Here is a 15,408-nt window from a genome sequence, read left to right as displayed (position 1 = left end):
TGTGAGGAAAGCACATTCTATGTGGTCATTTGGAAGTTGTATCCTACTTCCCGTGATTGTGTATTTATTCTTTAAATTCTGTCAGTCAGGAGGAGAGTTTTAATTTGTTTTTCTCAGAAAAGAATATGAAAGATTCTTGAGGACAAATAGAACAAGTGTTTTCCATGCCTTGGGAGAGGGCATGTGTGTCCACCATGTGCACACTTGTTCCAAGTGACGGGGCTGGTGAGAAGGCCGGCTGTCCCCTGGCGGCCTCTTGCCCCTGTGCAGCTCAGCCCTGGGAAGCTCCTTCCCAAGAGGCGACCAAAAGAAGCTGGAAATGATGTGAAGGAAGGACTGTTGCCACCTTCAGCATCTCTGTCTGGATCAGTCTTCAATGTATTTTCCAATTATTACATTTCCCAGAACAACATTTATCCCCTATAACCTCACATTTAACAAAAGGCTGCTTATACCATAAAAAAAGGCAAACGGTGGTGAACACAAAATTACTTTTTAAATGTGTGCTTATGGCTTCTAAGCATTTACAAATATATCTGTGTACACAGTGCAACCAGCACCATGGCACACATCTTGCAGCTGAAGCCACTTTAAAATGAGGTTCTATTGGCCTTTCAGTAACTACAACCCCTTGGATGAATGCAAGATGAGGCAGAGAGCTCTGCCCCAGGTTCCAGGGCAGTATCGTTAAGAGATCTTAAAAGATACAAATAGCAGTGGTTCTATGTTATTGTGGGGAAACTGAGTTACACTCTAATTAAATAATTGTTCCAAAATTAAACTGAAAAAAAGAAATCAGGAATGGAGTTCAAGTGGAATCCTGGTCTCCTAGCCCTTATCATCTAGCCCTTTTCTCATTTAAATACTACAGTATATCTTCTTTCTGCCACAATAAATAGTATAAGCTCTCTTCTCTCCTGAAAAGAGTTCATTCTGGGGACCAGACAGGGTGCCTATTTCTTTTTAATACTGCCCCTCAGTCCTGTGAGCTCTGATTAAATGATTTCACATGCTGAGTTCAATAATTGGAGTTGCCTAGTTCCCGACCATTTGTTTGCCAGCCATAATAAGTGTCACTGTTTTAAGGGAATGACTGATATAGTGGAGAAGCGAGAAAGGGGCTGGGAGGACTAGCAAACAAGGAATCCTATTCAGAAGAAGTGAGGCGCTAAAGGTCACCGCTGCCCAGCTTCCCAGGCACGCCCCCATCCCCCCACCCTCCCTACACCTACTCTCTCATAAATTACAAATCCACATTCAGCGCTCAATACTTTAACCTTGCAAACTGGATCAAAAACTCAAATTCTGGTAATACCAAGGCCTTGTTTCCGGCCCTTCTTCTGTTTTTGTCATTGACCAGCGTCCTCAGGTCAGCTGCTTTATCTTTATAAAGCTGTACTTTCCTCACCTGTCAAAAAAAAGAGACCTATCAGGGCCTCGGTAACATTCTGTGGCCCATATTAGGCAAGTTGGTTAGAGATACTCTAAAGAAAGCCCACCATGGTCACCTTGAGGCCCCAGAGGAGAACCCACGAGCCTCAGAATGTTATTTTATGTATTTGGAAGGAAGTCTACTACAAAATAGACTATGTCTGCACTTATAAACTTAAAATTTAATAGTAGCAATAACACATGAAACCAGGAAAAGGAAACCAATAAAAGAGTGTACATACGATACCTACAGTTTTAGAAAGTATATAAAGAGGGGTCTTGACATTTGAGAATTCATTAAAATGTCCACAGAGCATCCACCATGTGCTCCACACTGCAGCGGGTGCTTGAACGAGGACAAGACACAACCCTCAAGGTACTCCGCGTTTGCCAGGACGCACGGAGTGCTGGGAACCCAGAGGGGGTCTGTGAATTCTGCCTGCAGGTATGTGGTTCAAGATGACACGGAGCTGAAATGCTGGCGGAGCCTTAGAAACAAGCAGGAGTTAGCCAGAGAGAAAGGAGATTAAGAATCCAAAGCTGAGGCAATGCAACAGGCCAAGGAGCAGAGCCTGGAAAGAGCAGCTGTCAACGGTTTGGAGGGGCCAGAACACAAGTTATTGGAGGTGAGAAAGGGCAGTGGAGGAAACTGACAAGGAGAGCAGAGAGGGGTCCTGAGGAGCAGAGGCAGCCAGGCCCCAGAGGTTGGGATGTACGCCAGGGCACAGCTCTGGGCACCTGGAAGCGACTATTGAGCAGGGGGAGGTCACAGTCCATCGTGTTTACATTGTAAGAGCAGAAATGCAGGACTAGGTGAGTGTGTACGTGGTGGAGGAGGGACATGAAATAGGGGATGTAGGTAGGAGAAAGTTGTGGTGACCATAATTATTACCAAAAGAAAGAGCTTTTGTTCATACATTATGAGGAGACAGCCTAAGGTAGGGATGAGCAAACTGCAGCCCATGGGCCAAATCCTGGCCCTTACCTGGTTTTGTACAGCCCCGAGCTAACAATAATCTTTACCTTTTTTTAAATGATTGAAAAAAGTCAAAAGAAGCATAATACTGAGGACTTCCCTGGTGGTCCAGCTGTTAAGACATCGTGCTTCAACTGCAGGATCCCTGGTTGGGGAACTAAGATCCCGCATGCGGTACAGCCAAAAAAAAAAAAAAGAATATTTAATGGCACATGAAAATTACATGGAATTCAAATTGTTGTGTTCATAAATAAAGTTTTATTGTTGCACAGTCATGCCTGTTTATTTGCTATTGTCTATGGCTGCTTTACCATCACAGTGGAAGAGCTGAATAGTTGCAACAGACCACATGGCTCCCAAAGCCAAAACTTTTTACCATCTGGCCTTTTATCGGCAAAGTTTGCAGAGCCCCGGCCTAAGGCTTGAAGATGAGGAGAGGGTATAGGCTTCTTGAGGGCAGACATGGTGTTTTCCCCTCTCCATACACCCAGCTCATGCCTGCCTCATAATAAATGCTCCAAGAGTGCTCGGTGGAGGAACAAGTGAGGACCAGGTGGAAACAGTCATAATAAACTTGAATGGTGACAAACTTGCCCCAGAGGTTGACAAAGTAGCAGTTTATCTCGGCAGGGTGATCTTCAGATCTGGGAAGGACCCAGTGCCCCCTGGCCCCAATATATTCCACCACCTTTAGTGGGGCAGGAGAGGAGGGGGAAAGACACCAGAGAGCAAGATATGAGTGACGCAGAAAGACTCATTTTTTTCATTCTCTTATTTAAAAATAATTATGAGGCACCTACAATGAGTTGGAACTGGGCAGATCCCCAGGATACATTTGGGGTATAACACTGGTCTTCTAACTAGTGTCTCTGTCTCTTTCCCTCCCCTCCAATTTCTTTCCTGTGCAGATACTAGGGTAATTTTTCTCCAACACAGTAGAAGAGAGTACTCCATGCACCATATTTCAGCCTCCCCTAGAAAAAAGTCCAAACACTTAGCCATGCATAAAGGCCCTGTGTGGTCTGGTTCTTCTTTAGCCATCACTCCCCAAGTCCTCCTTTCAGTGCCACACTCTAAGGACACCTAACAACCTTCAGTTTCCCAAATGGGACAGGCTATTTCATGCCTCTAAGTCTTTGTTCTTGCTGGTCCCTCTGCCTGCCATGTGAGCCCTACCACCCTGCAGCATCTACTCATGCAATACAATTCAGTTCCAGGGTCACTAGTTTTGTAGCTGGCAGATGTGAGGATAGCACATAGCACTGGGTAGAGAGGTGGGAAGCCTGGATATGGAAAAGATCGAGACCCAGGATCCTGTTTATTAGGGGCAAGCATAGGGGTAAGACAGCATTGGCAGGCTCAGAGCTGAGGTTGGGACTCAGGGCTTGAGCTGTTTTCAGGCTGTCAGAAGCTATTGATTTTATAAGAGCTGGAGTTCTCAAACTTTGGTGTGCATCAGAATCACCTAGGTGATTTTTTAAAACACTGGTATCCAATTAGAGTGGCTGAAATTAAAAAGACTGACAATACCAAGTGTTGGTGAGGACATGGAATAACTACAACTCTCAAACAGTGCTGGTGAGAATCTAAAAATGGTCCAGCTGTTACCAAATCAGGGTTATTTTGCCCCAGGCACAGCAAGCCAAAACTCTGAGACCTTGAGGTTTGCAGCAAAGATAAGGTATGTGTGCAAGGCAGCCAAGAGAGCTGGGAGTGGAAGGGGTGGAATCTCAGATCCAGAATCCAGATCTGCCTCCCTAAGGCAAGGGGCTCGGGGTATTTATGGAATAAGGAATAAAGCAGCAGGGCGTCTGAGGTGTGGAGGGAGTGGGCAGTGTGGAGAAATGTGATTGGTAAAAGATGTGGTAATGGTAATCTTTCTGCACAGGTGTAACTAAGATACAGGGCCTCTGCACTCAAATGTGCAGGCACTTGGCAGGATCAGAGGGTGGAGTTTTCAGCCCTCTGATGTCTAAAGGTCACAGAGAGGTCACTCACACATGTCCAGTTGGAGGGTCAGTGGTCCTATCCAGTCTTAACCAGCTCAGCTCCAACTAGACACAGCTGACTCCAAGTTCCTGAAAACAACTCAGGCAAGCATCTTACCGTTTAAGCTACATGCTGCCTGGAGAACCTGCAAGTCGTAAAACCACCTTGATTAGGGAAGGCAGGAGAAAGGGATTTGACTAAGAATTACTCAGGGTTTCACAGCCATTTTGGAGAACAATTTGGCAGTTTCTTATAAAATTGAACATAAACTTGTCATGTGGCCGGCAGTTCCACACAGACTTCTACATGATTGTTCATAGAGTTTTATCCTCAATATTAAAACTCTGTAACAACCCAAATATCTATCGAAAAGTGGATGGATAAACAAACTGTGGTATAGCCACACAAAGGAATACTCTATACCAATTAAAAGGAATGATTCAAAGATATATGCAGCAAAATAGATCAATCTTAAAATATTATGCTCAGAGAAATAAGCCAGATACAAAATAATACATACTGCATGCTTCTACTTTTATGAAATTCTAGAAAAGACATTAATTATAGTGACAGCACATCAATGGGTGCCTGGGGCCAGGAGTTTGGGGGGTAGGGGCATTGAGTGCAAAGGGCATGAGGAAACGTTTTTGGGTGATGGAAATGTAGATCTTGATTGTGGTGGTGGTTACAGGGGTGTATGCTTTCATCAGAACTGACTGAACTTTGGGCTTAAAATGAGTCCACTTTATTGTTTGTAAATTATATCTCAATAAGGTTGACAAAAAAAAAAAACGGTTCCAGGGCCTGTGACAAAATTCCTGAATCAAAGTCTCTGTAGGCTGGGCCCAGGGCATCAGTGTGTTTAACAGGCCCAACAGGGGATTCTGATTTTCACTAAGTTTGCAAATCATCTGATTACCATTTTACTGAGCTGGCTGAGAATACTGCAGCCATGGCTCCCTTCAGTGCTCTCTGTATCAACCTTGGCTTTTGGAGTGAGTGGTGGTGTCACAGTCTCTCAGTAGAGACTCCATTAAACTAGAAGAAACCGTGTAAGGCCACACAGGCCAATCCCAGGTATAAATCTGCTCCCTGGGTTCTGCCTAGTCTTAGTGCATGCAGTAGAAAGTTCCAGATACTCCTTGAAAAAGGCTCCCGAGTGGGCTTCCGACTCACAGTCCTCGACAGGGGACATTTCCAAATGGCAGCTCAAAGCCAAATCTCCCCAAAGTGAGCAAACGAGCTCCCCTTCCCCAAAGCTCCCACATGAGCCAAGCAATACTGCAGTCGAGTCTGTATTCCAAAAGCAGTGCAGTTTCTGAAGTTAGGTTATTTACTTTCCTTCTCACTTCTCTATGGAAATTAAGACAGTTGTGCACTGCATAGACTTACATGCAACTGTGCCTGATTAAAAAAAAGTCTCAACTTCAGGTTGTAGAAAATTACAATTTCCAACTAAAATAAATATGCCACTTTAAGGAAAGGATGAGTAATTCTGTGTCTGTGATGTTTCTTGGGATGGGTTCAGGGGTTTAGAGTGTAATGCAGTACAGGACTCTACCTGTGGTAAAGTGTTTCTCTACATCAGTAACGAGCACTCCAGGGTTTCTTCAGCCTGTTTGATTGTGTAAGGTAGCTTACTAGATGTTTAGCATACTGTAATTTGGAATGCAATGCATTATGGGTTAAATTACCACCCAAACACTACAAATAAATTACAGCCAGAGGTAGAAATGGATATTATATTGTCTTTGGCAGTAGAAATTTTACCTTCCTGGAGGCTGACGGCCTTGTCTTGATCAGGACTGCTGCTCCTCTGGCATCTGCATTAATAGAACAGATCACTGGTAAAACAGAGCTAGAGTCACAAAGGACTGCTGTTACAGAACAGCTTGAATTACATTGTCTCCCGACAATGTCAAAGAAAATTCAATACCCGAGTCAGAGGGACTTTTACAGGATTATTGGGAAGATGATTTTTATCATTGATGCTCTTATTTTTGTTCATGTGTTTAAAATTTTTGTTCAGTTTTAAAGCAGCCTGATTCTATAGAAAAATTCTTGATCTAGGTCTTTTCATTAAGTAAACCTGGAGTAGAGAAGCTCAACATCCCTAAATAATGTAAGACAAAATTACATGCACTCCACAACTCTCAGAAAAATAAATGATGGAACGAAATCTCCTTATTTCAGTGCATCTTGGATATATCTAGCATTAGAACAAAAAGGGAAAGGCTTTGGTGCTTCAAGAAAGCAGGTGAGAATATCTGTCACATCCTAGCAGCAGTGTCTGGGACTGGAAATGTTACTCTGGAGTAACAGGGGTGGTAGCATTTGTAGTGGACATTACGGTAACGACTACTTACAGAGCACTATCTGTTGTGATGGTATACGTCCCAAAGAGTTGTGAAGATGATCAAAACGATGTACAGGAAGCACTTAGTACAGTTCCCAGGGCATTGTGAGTGCTCAACACAGGGTGTAATTACCATCATCTTTGCCATCATTAACCCTATTTTAGAAATAGAGAAATTGAGGATCACAGAGACTCAGTAGCTTGTGTAGTGTCATAAAGTAGTGAGTGTCCTAACAGGAATCTAACTCGTGTCTGACTGACCCTAAATCCATGGTTTTAACCAATCTCTGCACCTTCTTGGTTTGTAGCTGCATGAGCCTGCTGAGAAAATTATTTCCCCAAACACCAAATTACTCTCTTGACCCAGGTAAATAACTGAGATTTTGGAAACAACTCAGAGGTCTATATTTACCTATTACTGGGTCTCTAGTTAGAGGACCTGAGCCGAGTGAAGGGGGCTCACAGGCTGATGAGTGAGGGGGGGACAGGGCAAAGCTGTGTCAGGCTAAGGGAGTGGCTTTGCGTACATCGCTATTGGAAGTACCCAGGCTCCTGTACCTTCTCCACACCTCCTGTTCTGAATCAGAGGTAGCATTCACAGGTATGCAGGGCACACTGACATCTGGGTTGCTGGGATTTGTCCTGCAGATTTGGTGAATTTAGGATACACATTAAGCTGTCTTAATGACTTCACAGTTTCTCCCAAGAAAACACATAAGGTGTCTAAAGCCAAGTATATTTAATAAGTGATTTTTTTTCATAAGGAAAGGCATTTCAGCCCTAAGTGATGAAAATCACTTAGGTCGCCTGCAGTTGAGGACACAAATCCATCTGTACTCGGAAAGTATCGCAGAAACCAGAAACTGAAAATGTTCATGGGCAGTCCAGAGAAGGGCTCTGTTGCTAGGATGCCCACTGATGCATAAATAGATAAGGACTCCACAAAATCTTATTAATAAAGTTGATGTGGCTTTGGTTGACTGGCCAACTATGGCTGCCTTCAAAGTCATTAACCCTCAGACCAGGCTCAAGATTTATTAAGAGATCTTGCTGCCTGATAGTCTGTAGGGATATTCTTATAGCAGTTGTTACTATCATGTTCAGCCACTGGGTAAATTCCCAGCAACCAAGGTTTCAAGAGAAACTGAAATCAAGTTTAACATAATTCAACCACAACAAGAACACAATAGGAAACAAAACAGAAAATTCCAGAGACCAATGATTTCCTCATAGATAATTTTACATAGACATTAAATAAGAATTGTTTTAGGAATCCAGGGAAGAAAATTTTTGCTTTACATGAAAACACTATTGATTCATCATCATCATCATCATATTTATTCACCACTCACCACATATAAAGAATTGTGCTAAGTACTTCATCTCATTTAGTCCTCGCAACAGCTCCATAAAATAGAGATGTATCCGTCCTAGAGTATCCACCCTCAATCCTAACTGAGACACACAGAGGGATGTCTAATATTATCTCAAGATATCTCAAGAGACATAGAATATTTTCTCCAAAAATGTCTAAGCAAATTAACCTCAAGGTATTTATTTTTTTAAGAAACAAATGTATGCTATCCATCACTTTTAGTTAGAAGAGGCATTCAATAAAATCAAACTAAATAAAATGGAATGTCTAAATCCCCCAATAGTGGGGACTATGCCTCTAAAGCTACAGGAAGGCACCAAAACCTTACACCTGGCCTGTGAATACAAAAATTGATTACACCAGCTCCTTGGGGAAACTTAGTAGAACCAATGCTTGAGGATTAGAGCTTCAGAAAGTCAGCTCCTTGGGAATACAAAAAGGTGCTGTGTTACCTTCCATCGCAAGAGCCTTTTGAAATATTGTGAAACAAGAAGCGTCATCTTATCTCTGAGTTGAACGCACAAAATGAGGGAAGGACTGAATTACACTGCAAGACCAAGAAGGAATGCTCCTTTTGCGTTTTCTGACCCCTCCTCCCTTCATCCAGAGGCTTTAGGGTACACCCGTCTTCCTTAACCCTCTAGAGATAGGTCTAAGGGCCAACAGGCGCTGCTCTCAAGGTGTGGCAAATGACATTTAAAGACTTCTTTTTTAACTTCACCTCCAGCTCTTACATTGAAAACATTCACCTTTATAAACATCTCTTTTCACATTTTTGTCCTCTTCCCTCTAGGAGAGTCAAGGCAGAATTCCTATAGTGCTCCCTTTCTAGACAGAATGTTCAAGGGCTCTAAATACGTCCCTCTAAACTAGTGTCTTAGCTTGGATCCCTCCCAAAAGAGGTCCTGAGACAAAAACTTGAGTACAAGCAGTTTTCTTGGTGATAATCCTTGGGAGCAGACTTGAAGCAGCGGGAACATAAGGGAGGGGGAAAACCAATAACTCATGCATCAATGAGGAGGTTACGACTGAGGGCACCTGAGGAGCCTGGGACCCTCTGAGAAGCCATGTGGAACACACCTCAGAATCATCCCACTGGGCATTATCTACCAACTCCCATTCCCCACTGGTAGAGGGTGGCCCAGGGACATGAGCTCCTCTTCACTTCCTGTTGACACCAGTGTACTCATGGAGGGTGTGCAATGAGGAGAAAGTCCTCCAGCAGAGAAGTGAGCTGCAGGGCCTTGAGGGGGAAAGCAGCTGGTGTGCCTTCCCCGGCAGCTGCAGGTAGATTCAGGTTGGCTGGGGGATATGGGGCAGGGCAACTGCTTTTCACATGCCCCTACCTCTCTCTTCTCAAATATGCTTCAGGAGTTCTTGACCAAGTTGCCTTGGGGAAGAATTGACCTCTGTCCCTTACAAGTTATGTAACCAGAGGCTGACTTAACCTCTCCAGGTCTCAAATCCTTTAACATGGAGATGGTGATAGCACTCACTTCTTATGGCCTTGTGGAGACTTAAATATGTAAATACATGTGAAGCTGTTAGCACAATGAACAACAAGGCATGCAATAAAATGTTGGCCATCTTTATCACTTTTGTTTGTCTTACCTTTTATGTTTTTAAGAAGAAATAGCACGGGACTAAGAATTCTGAGACCCTGGTTTCAGCCCTAGCTCTGCTGCTAGCTAGTTGTGTGATCTTGAGAAAGTCACTTAATGTTTCTGAACTTGAGCTCCCTCATCTGTTAAATAAAGGGGTTTAAATAAATGAGTCTTTGAGGGGGAGGGTTTTAGTCAAGGAATCTTGAATTCAAACCCAAACACCTAAAATGTCAAGATGTGGAAACTGGAAATCCAAAGAGATGGGGCCCTGGCAGTTCAATCAGGTTTCTTTGTTTGTTTTCTAAAAATCAATGGACTTGATACTGAGTTCCTTAAATCTCTTTCAGTCACAAGTAATGAAACATCAAACATGAACTGGGTTAAACGGAAAAGGGGGATATATTGACTTGGAAAATGGAAATTAAAATCCCCATCTAGATTACCTTCAATTGTGGCTGGGTCTAGGGGCCAAGTGATACCATCAGGACCACGTTTCTCTGCACCCCTCAGCTCCATGTCTTTCTCTGCTGCCTTCATCTCAGAAAGGCCTGCCCTCCTGGTGGCAAGAAGGCTGCCAGCAGCTCTCCATCTCACTCCTATCTTAGGACCACAGGAGAAAAATTTCCCCCCAAGAGGTATTTAGTCCTGTGATTGACTGTTATTGGCACAAATAAGGGTGAGACATGCTCATATCTGAACCAATCACAGCAACAGGACAGGAAATATGCTCATTCATTGGCTTGGACCACAGGCCGACTTCTGATTGAGAATATCTAGGGGGGCAGGTGGGGTAGGTGGGAGCAGTGCTATTGCCAACAGAAGGAAGGATGGCTATCATGTGCCAAAAACAACCAATGCCCACTGTGAATCTATTCAACTCCAACCTCTAAAATGTCTCCTTGCTGACTCCTTCTTGTCTTCTGGGGTTTATGAAAACCTCTGAATTTCACCATCCAAGTTGCCTCATCCCTTTGCCACATTTCCTTGCTGTTGCATCCACATCCCTTAACTGAATAACGAATGGGTCAGTAAGTATGTATGAAACACTCTGAATTCTGTGGGGAAAATAAGACATCTCTGAGACTAGACCTTCCTTTATCCTCAAAGAGTTTATAATCTAGCTGGGTAAAAAAACCCCAGAATTATTCTGCTTATGTAGGTTCATACACAGTACAAGTTCATAAAGGGGGAGATCAATAATATGAACAGTTCCAGGCAGACTGAAATGATGGTCAAATCTAGCCAGATGAAAGTCAATAAGGATAAATATAAACTCCCACGCTAAGATCCAGGGGCCCTAGGGAGCCACTGAAGGTTTTTAACCAGCATAGTGATAGAGTCAATAGTGGTTTAGGAAGAATTATTCAGCAATACGTATGGATGAGTCAGAGTAGGAAAAGACGGGAAGGTGGGAGCCAGTTTAGAGTCTACCCCAATAGTATTTGTATAGAATGAGGTTACAAACCCTAGACCTGAGGTATTCGTGGAAATGAAAAGAAAATGTGTATGGAAATGCACTGGTTGAGGAAGGCAGAGAAGAATGAGTTAAGGAAGAAAATTGTCCATGAAGATTTGAGGCTGGAAGACTGAGGAAAGGTGCCATTAGAAGTAAGAAGGTGGGAGGAAGGAACGCTGACTGGGAGTGAGGGGCAGGATGGAGAGTGGAGCAGGAAATAAGCTGTTTTAGATGTGCCACGTTCGTGATGCTGGAGAGACATGCAGGTGGAAGTCTTCAAAGGGCCATTGGAAGTTCGGTTCAGAGTCAGGGGAGAGAAGACAGCAGTTAGGGAATCAACTTCCTGGAAGTAGGAGTAGATGAGATGAGATTAATGTCACTTACCTGTCAAAACAATAGAGAGTCAGAGAAGAAACCCAGACCTTTCGGCTCCTCCCCCTGCTGCCCGAGTGACCTTGGCCTCAGCCTCCTCACTCATACACTGGAGTTAAGCAATAGCAAAAGCAGCACTGACTATGGGCATAGAGTCCACACTTGGCTCTCTTCTCTTGCACATCCTATAAGGACATGCAGTTTCCTGATCAGTCATTCTGAGTTACACCACTGCCTGGAAACGAGTTTGTCCCATCAGCTACCTGGCCCCAAGTGCACCTCAGTCTCTCCACGGAGCATGCCCAGGGCTCTACATGTTGACACCCATGTTTATTTCAGCTAGACCACAGTAAATATGACTTGTGCACGACATAATTCACATATTATGTTAATGTCGTTTGATAATTCCAACACCCACACGCTCCGCATTGCTGACTACCCCTGCCTCAGGGTGGAAACATGTCAAAAAGACTTTCTTCTCCCACCTGGTCAAGCTTCTACTGAATTTATCTTTGACCCGACTTTAAGTTTTCTAAATATTTTATTCTCCAGCTATCTAACTTAAAATCCTTGAAATGCATGTCTTATCCAATGTTTCTGCCCATAAGATGGACCATGAGCACCGACTGTCCCCTTTATCATCAAGACAGAGCATCTACTTGACAGTCCTTTCTCACATTAGAATTTGAAACCAAGATGAGTTATTTGGACAGAAACGTTTCCCCTGCTGCATTGCAATGGGCTGGCATCCAAGCAGGGCGTAAGGACACCTCTCCAAGTGGCAGATGGCAAATAACTGGCTTTGTATAAGTAACTCAACCTGATGATTACATCTAATAATTCCAGGCCTGATCCTGGAGACTCTGACAGTGCAGAGAGCGCTCCCACTGCCATTTCCAATGATGAAGCATCCTCAACAGGAAGTATGCTTTCACTAAAAAAATTATATTTGTGTGTATGTGTGTGTGTGTGTGTGTGTGTACAGGTTAAGGTGTACTGTACCATCCCACACAAGCTGGCATTAACTCTTGCTGGTTCATCAGTATTGCTTTTGCTAAGTCATTATTGCTATATTTAGGGATCTCCAGCCTCTGAGCCAAACTATAATCCTTAGAAGTGGCCCCTACTTATGTACAGCAACATCACGATATATTTACTATTTACTGAGCAATTATTATATGGTAGGTACTGAAATTACTCTCTTAATTTTCACAGAAATCCCATGAGGGGTGTATCATGAACTCACATTACAGGTGAAGAAAGTTAAGTAACATGCTTAATGCTCTACGGTTAGCAAAGGTGGGCTGGAACTCAAACTCAGATTTGAATTTGAATTTGTCTTTTCTACCTTGACTACTATTAGGAGTCAGTGTTAATGAGTGCATGAATGAGGGACTCTAAAACTCACACCTTTAACCTCTATGTTATATTGGACCAATTTATAGCCACAATAATAAACCCAAAGCCCTTGGACTTCCATATGTTCCCTAGATGTAGATGGTTAACAATGACATAAAATTGAGTCGTCTTCAAAAAATGTAACACCAGAATGGGTAAACTGTAGTACACTCAGATAGTGGAATACTATTCAGCAAAATGAAATGAGCTATCAAGCCATGAAAAGGAAAAGACATGAAAGAATCTTAAATACATATTACTAAGTGAAATAGGCCAATCTGAAAAGGCTACATACTGTACGATTCCAACTACACATATGACGTTCTGGAAAAAGCTAAACTGTGGAGACAAGTAAAAAGATCAGTGGTTACCAGGGGTTGGGGGTGGAGAGAGATGAACAGGCAACAGGCAGAACACAGAGGGTTTTTAGGGCAGTGGAAACACCGTTTATGATACTATAATGATGGATACGTGTCATTATACACTTGTCCAAACACACATAATGTACAACACCAAGAGTGAACCTTGAAGTAAACTATGGACTTTGAGTGATAATGATGTGTTAATATAGGTTCATCAGTTGTAACAAATGTACTATGACGCTGAGGGACGCTGATAATAGGGGAGGCTATGAATGTTTGGGGACAGGGAGTATATGGGAAATCTCTGTACCTTCCTCTCTATTTTACTGTGAACTTATAATTGCTCTAAATAAACAGTCTTTAAAAAGGGAAACAAAATAGACGAAGGTGATTCACACGTGGAGAAAACCTGAACTGAACTCTGGTCATCTTTATCACTGCCATTGACCACCACCATTCCTCAGGTCAAAACCTGGACTTAGGCCACACTTGCCAAGGAGTGGCTAAAAGATATGGATCGGCCTGGCTTTGGACCATTAATTTCACACATTAGGATTATGACCTCGGGGAATTAAATTTGCAGAGGATTTACTGTGAGCAAGGCTTGGTGCTAGGTCCTAGGGTTGAGTTCCAACTTCCCCACCCACAGTCTAGGTCTGGGAGTGCATTCCTACAGTATCTGGGGTGCATCACTGCTATTCTCCTTCCCTGGGATCTTACTGATGGCCCAATAGGCTGATAAACACACAATATCCACGCCCCATGTGCCTTGACATTATACAGCTACAGAAGCAGCATATTGTTCGTATTTGGCTAGTGCCTCTTGCTTTCTGCTACCCAAATGTGTGCCAACATTTCCCCATAGTTAATGACTCTAAGGAATGAAAGTCCATGCACATTTGGTTCATCCCCATCTTTTCTAAAAAAGTCACCTCTTTTTAACTCATCTCTCCTTGTAACAAGTGGATTTTTCTTTCTATTAGAGGTTATCTCTTAAGTTCACTGTCGAGTCCATTTTAATTCTTGCATTCCATTATGAGGTAGTCATTCAAAAAGAATTGCTATCCTGTCAGTTACATAGCTCTGCTCCCGGCATGGGAATTGTATTTCTTTAATGGCTTTATTCCTCTAAACATATTCTTTTTCGAGGTCTCCATTATCCCCCCAGTCCTCGGAGGGAACCACTGGCAATTGTAGAGTAGGGCTCTCTGCTGCCTAGAGGCTTGAGAAACAAATCTGAAATATTTTAAAACTAAAAGAGCTCCTGAACTGATGTGTGTCCTGGATTGACTGTTACTGGGCACGAGCACCAGACACAGCACAGAACGGCAATTATTCTTCCTGGCAGTCACGGTGCCAAATGACTTTTTTCTGTGTTTAAAAATGGACAGAGGTTTGCAGTAATTGGATGAAATAATGTAGAATAATTTAAAATATTGTTCATTCAGAGAGAGATTAGGCTTTAATTAAATGGTGTCATTTAATATACCATCCAGCAGATACTATAATTGGTTTCTTTAGCAGAGAACACAGTAATATCTAGGCTTACTGAAGTGATAATGGTACTAATTTAGCCCAGTGGATACATCAACAGCTTGGCTGTTTCTGACACCCCCGGTGAGCAAGAAGTAAGCTTTGATCATGATATCTGCCTAACTCTTAATCAGTCATTTCTTTCTGAAATAAAATTACTAATCACGCAGACTAAACAAACTCTGTTTGTATTAAACAGGTACAATATCTGGGATTTTCAGGGGTATTAAGCTCTTCGTTTCTATGGATAAAAAAAAGGCAGGGTTATCTTCAAAGCAGTTATGAAATTATATTTCATTTGAACAGGGAGAACGGCATTTATTATTTTTAAAACCTGGTATAAATGCAAACCAGCGCTCCCAGTTCGTTCAGAGAGGGCAGACAATTTTCTGGCATGACAACAGTTGTGTATTTTAACTCCTGTTTTCTGTTGGTCATTTACAAGGACGTTCTCATTTCCAGGCTTGGCTCCTGTTTCCTCATGGCTCATTCCTGAAATGTGATACAATAAGGTCCTATTCTCTTCAAACTATTCTGCTTGATAATTCTGAACAAA

The 15,408-nt window shown here is 42.7% G+C and overlaps 1 long non-coding RNA gene across 1 annotated transcript; it reads right to left on the bottom strand.

The window, feature by feature from the left end:
• Window positions 1–1,255: 1,255 nt before the first annotated feature.
• On the bottom strand, window positions 1,256–6,899 carry LOC117196397 (uncharacterized). Its single transcript, XR_004476558.1, has 3 exons — window positions 6,763–6,899; window positions 6,167–6,219; window positions 1,256–2,564 (listed from the first exon to the last, which is right to left on the bottom strand). It is a non-coding gene; the product is annotated as an uncharacterized LOC117196397 (long non-coding RNA).
• Between the last annotated feature and the right edge of the window lie 8,509 nt (window positions 6,900–15,408).

This window comes from Orcinus orca, chromosome 2, assembly GCF_937001465.1.
Source record: "Orcinus orca chromosome 2, mOrcOrc1.1, whole genome shotgun sequence".
In the NCBI taxonomy this organism is placed as follows: domain Eukaryota; kingdom Metazoa; phylum Chordata; class Mammalia; order Artiodactyla; family Delphinidae; genus Orcinus; species Orcinus orca.
Note: the sequence above shows the minus strand (reverse complement) of the source record. Positions and strands in the feature narration are given on the sequence as shown.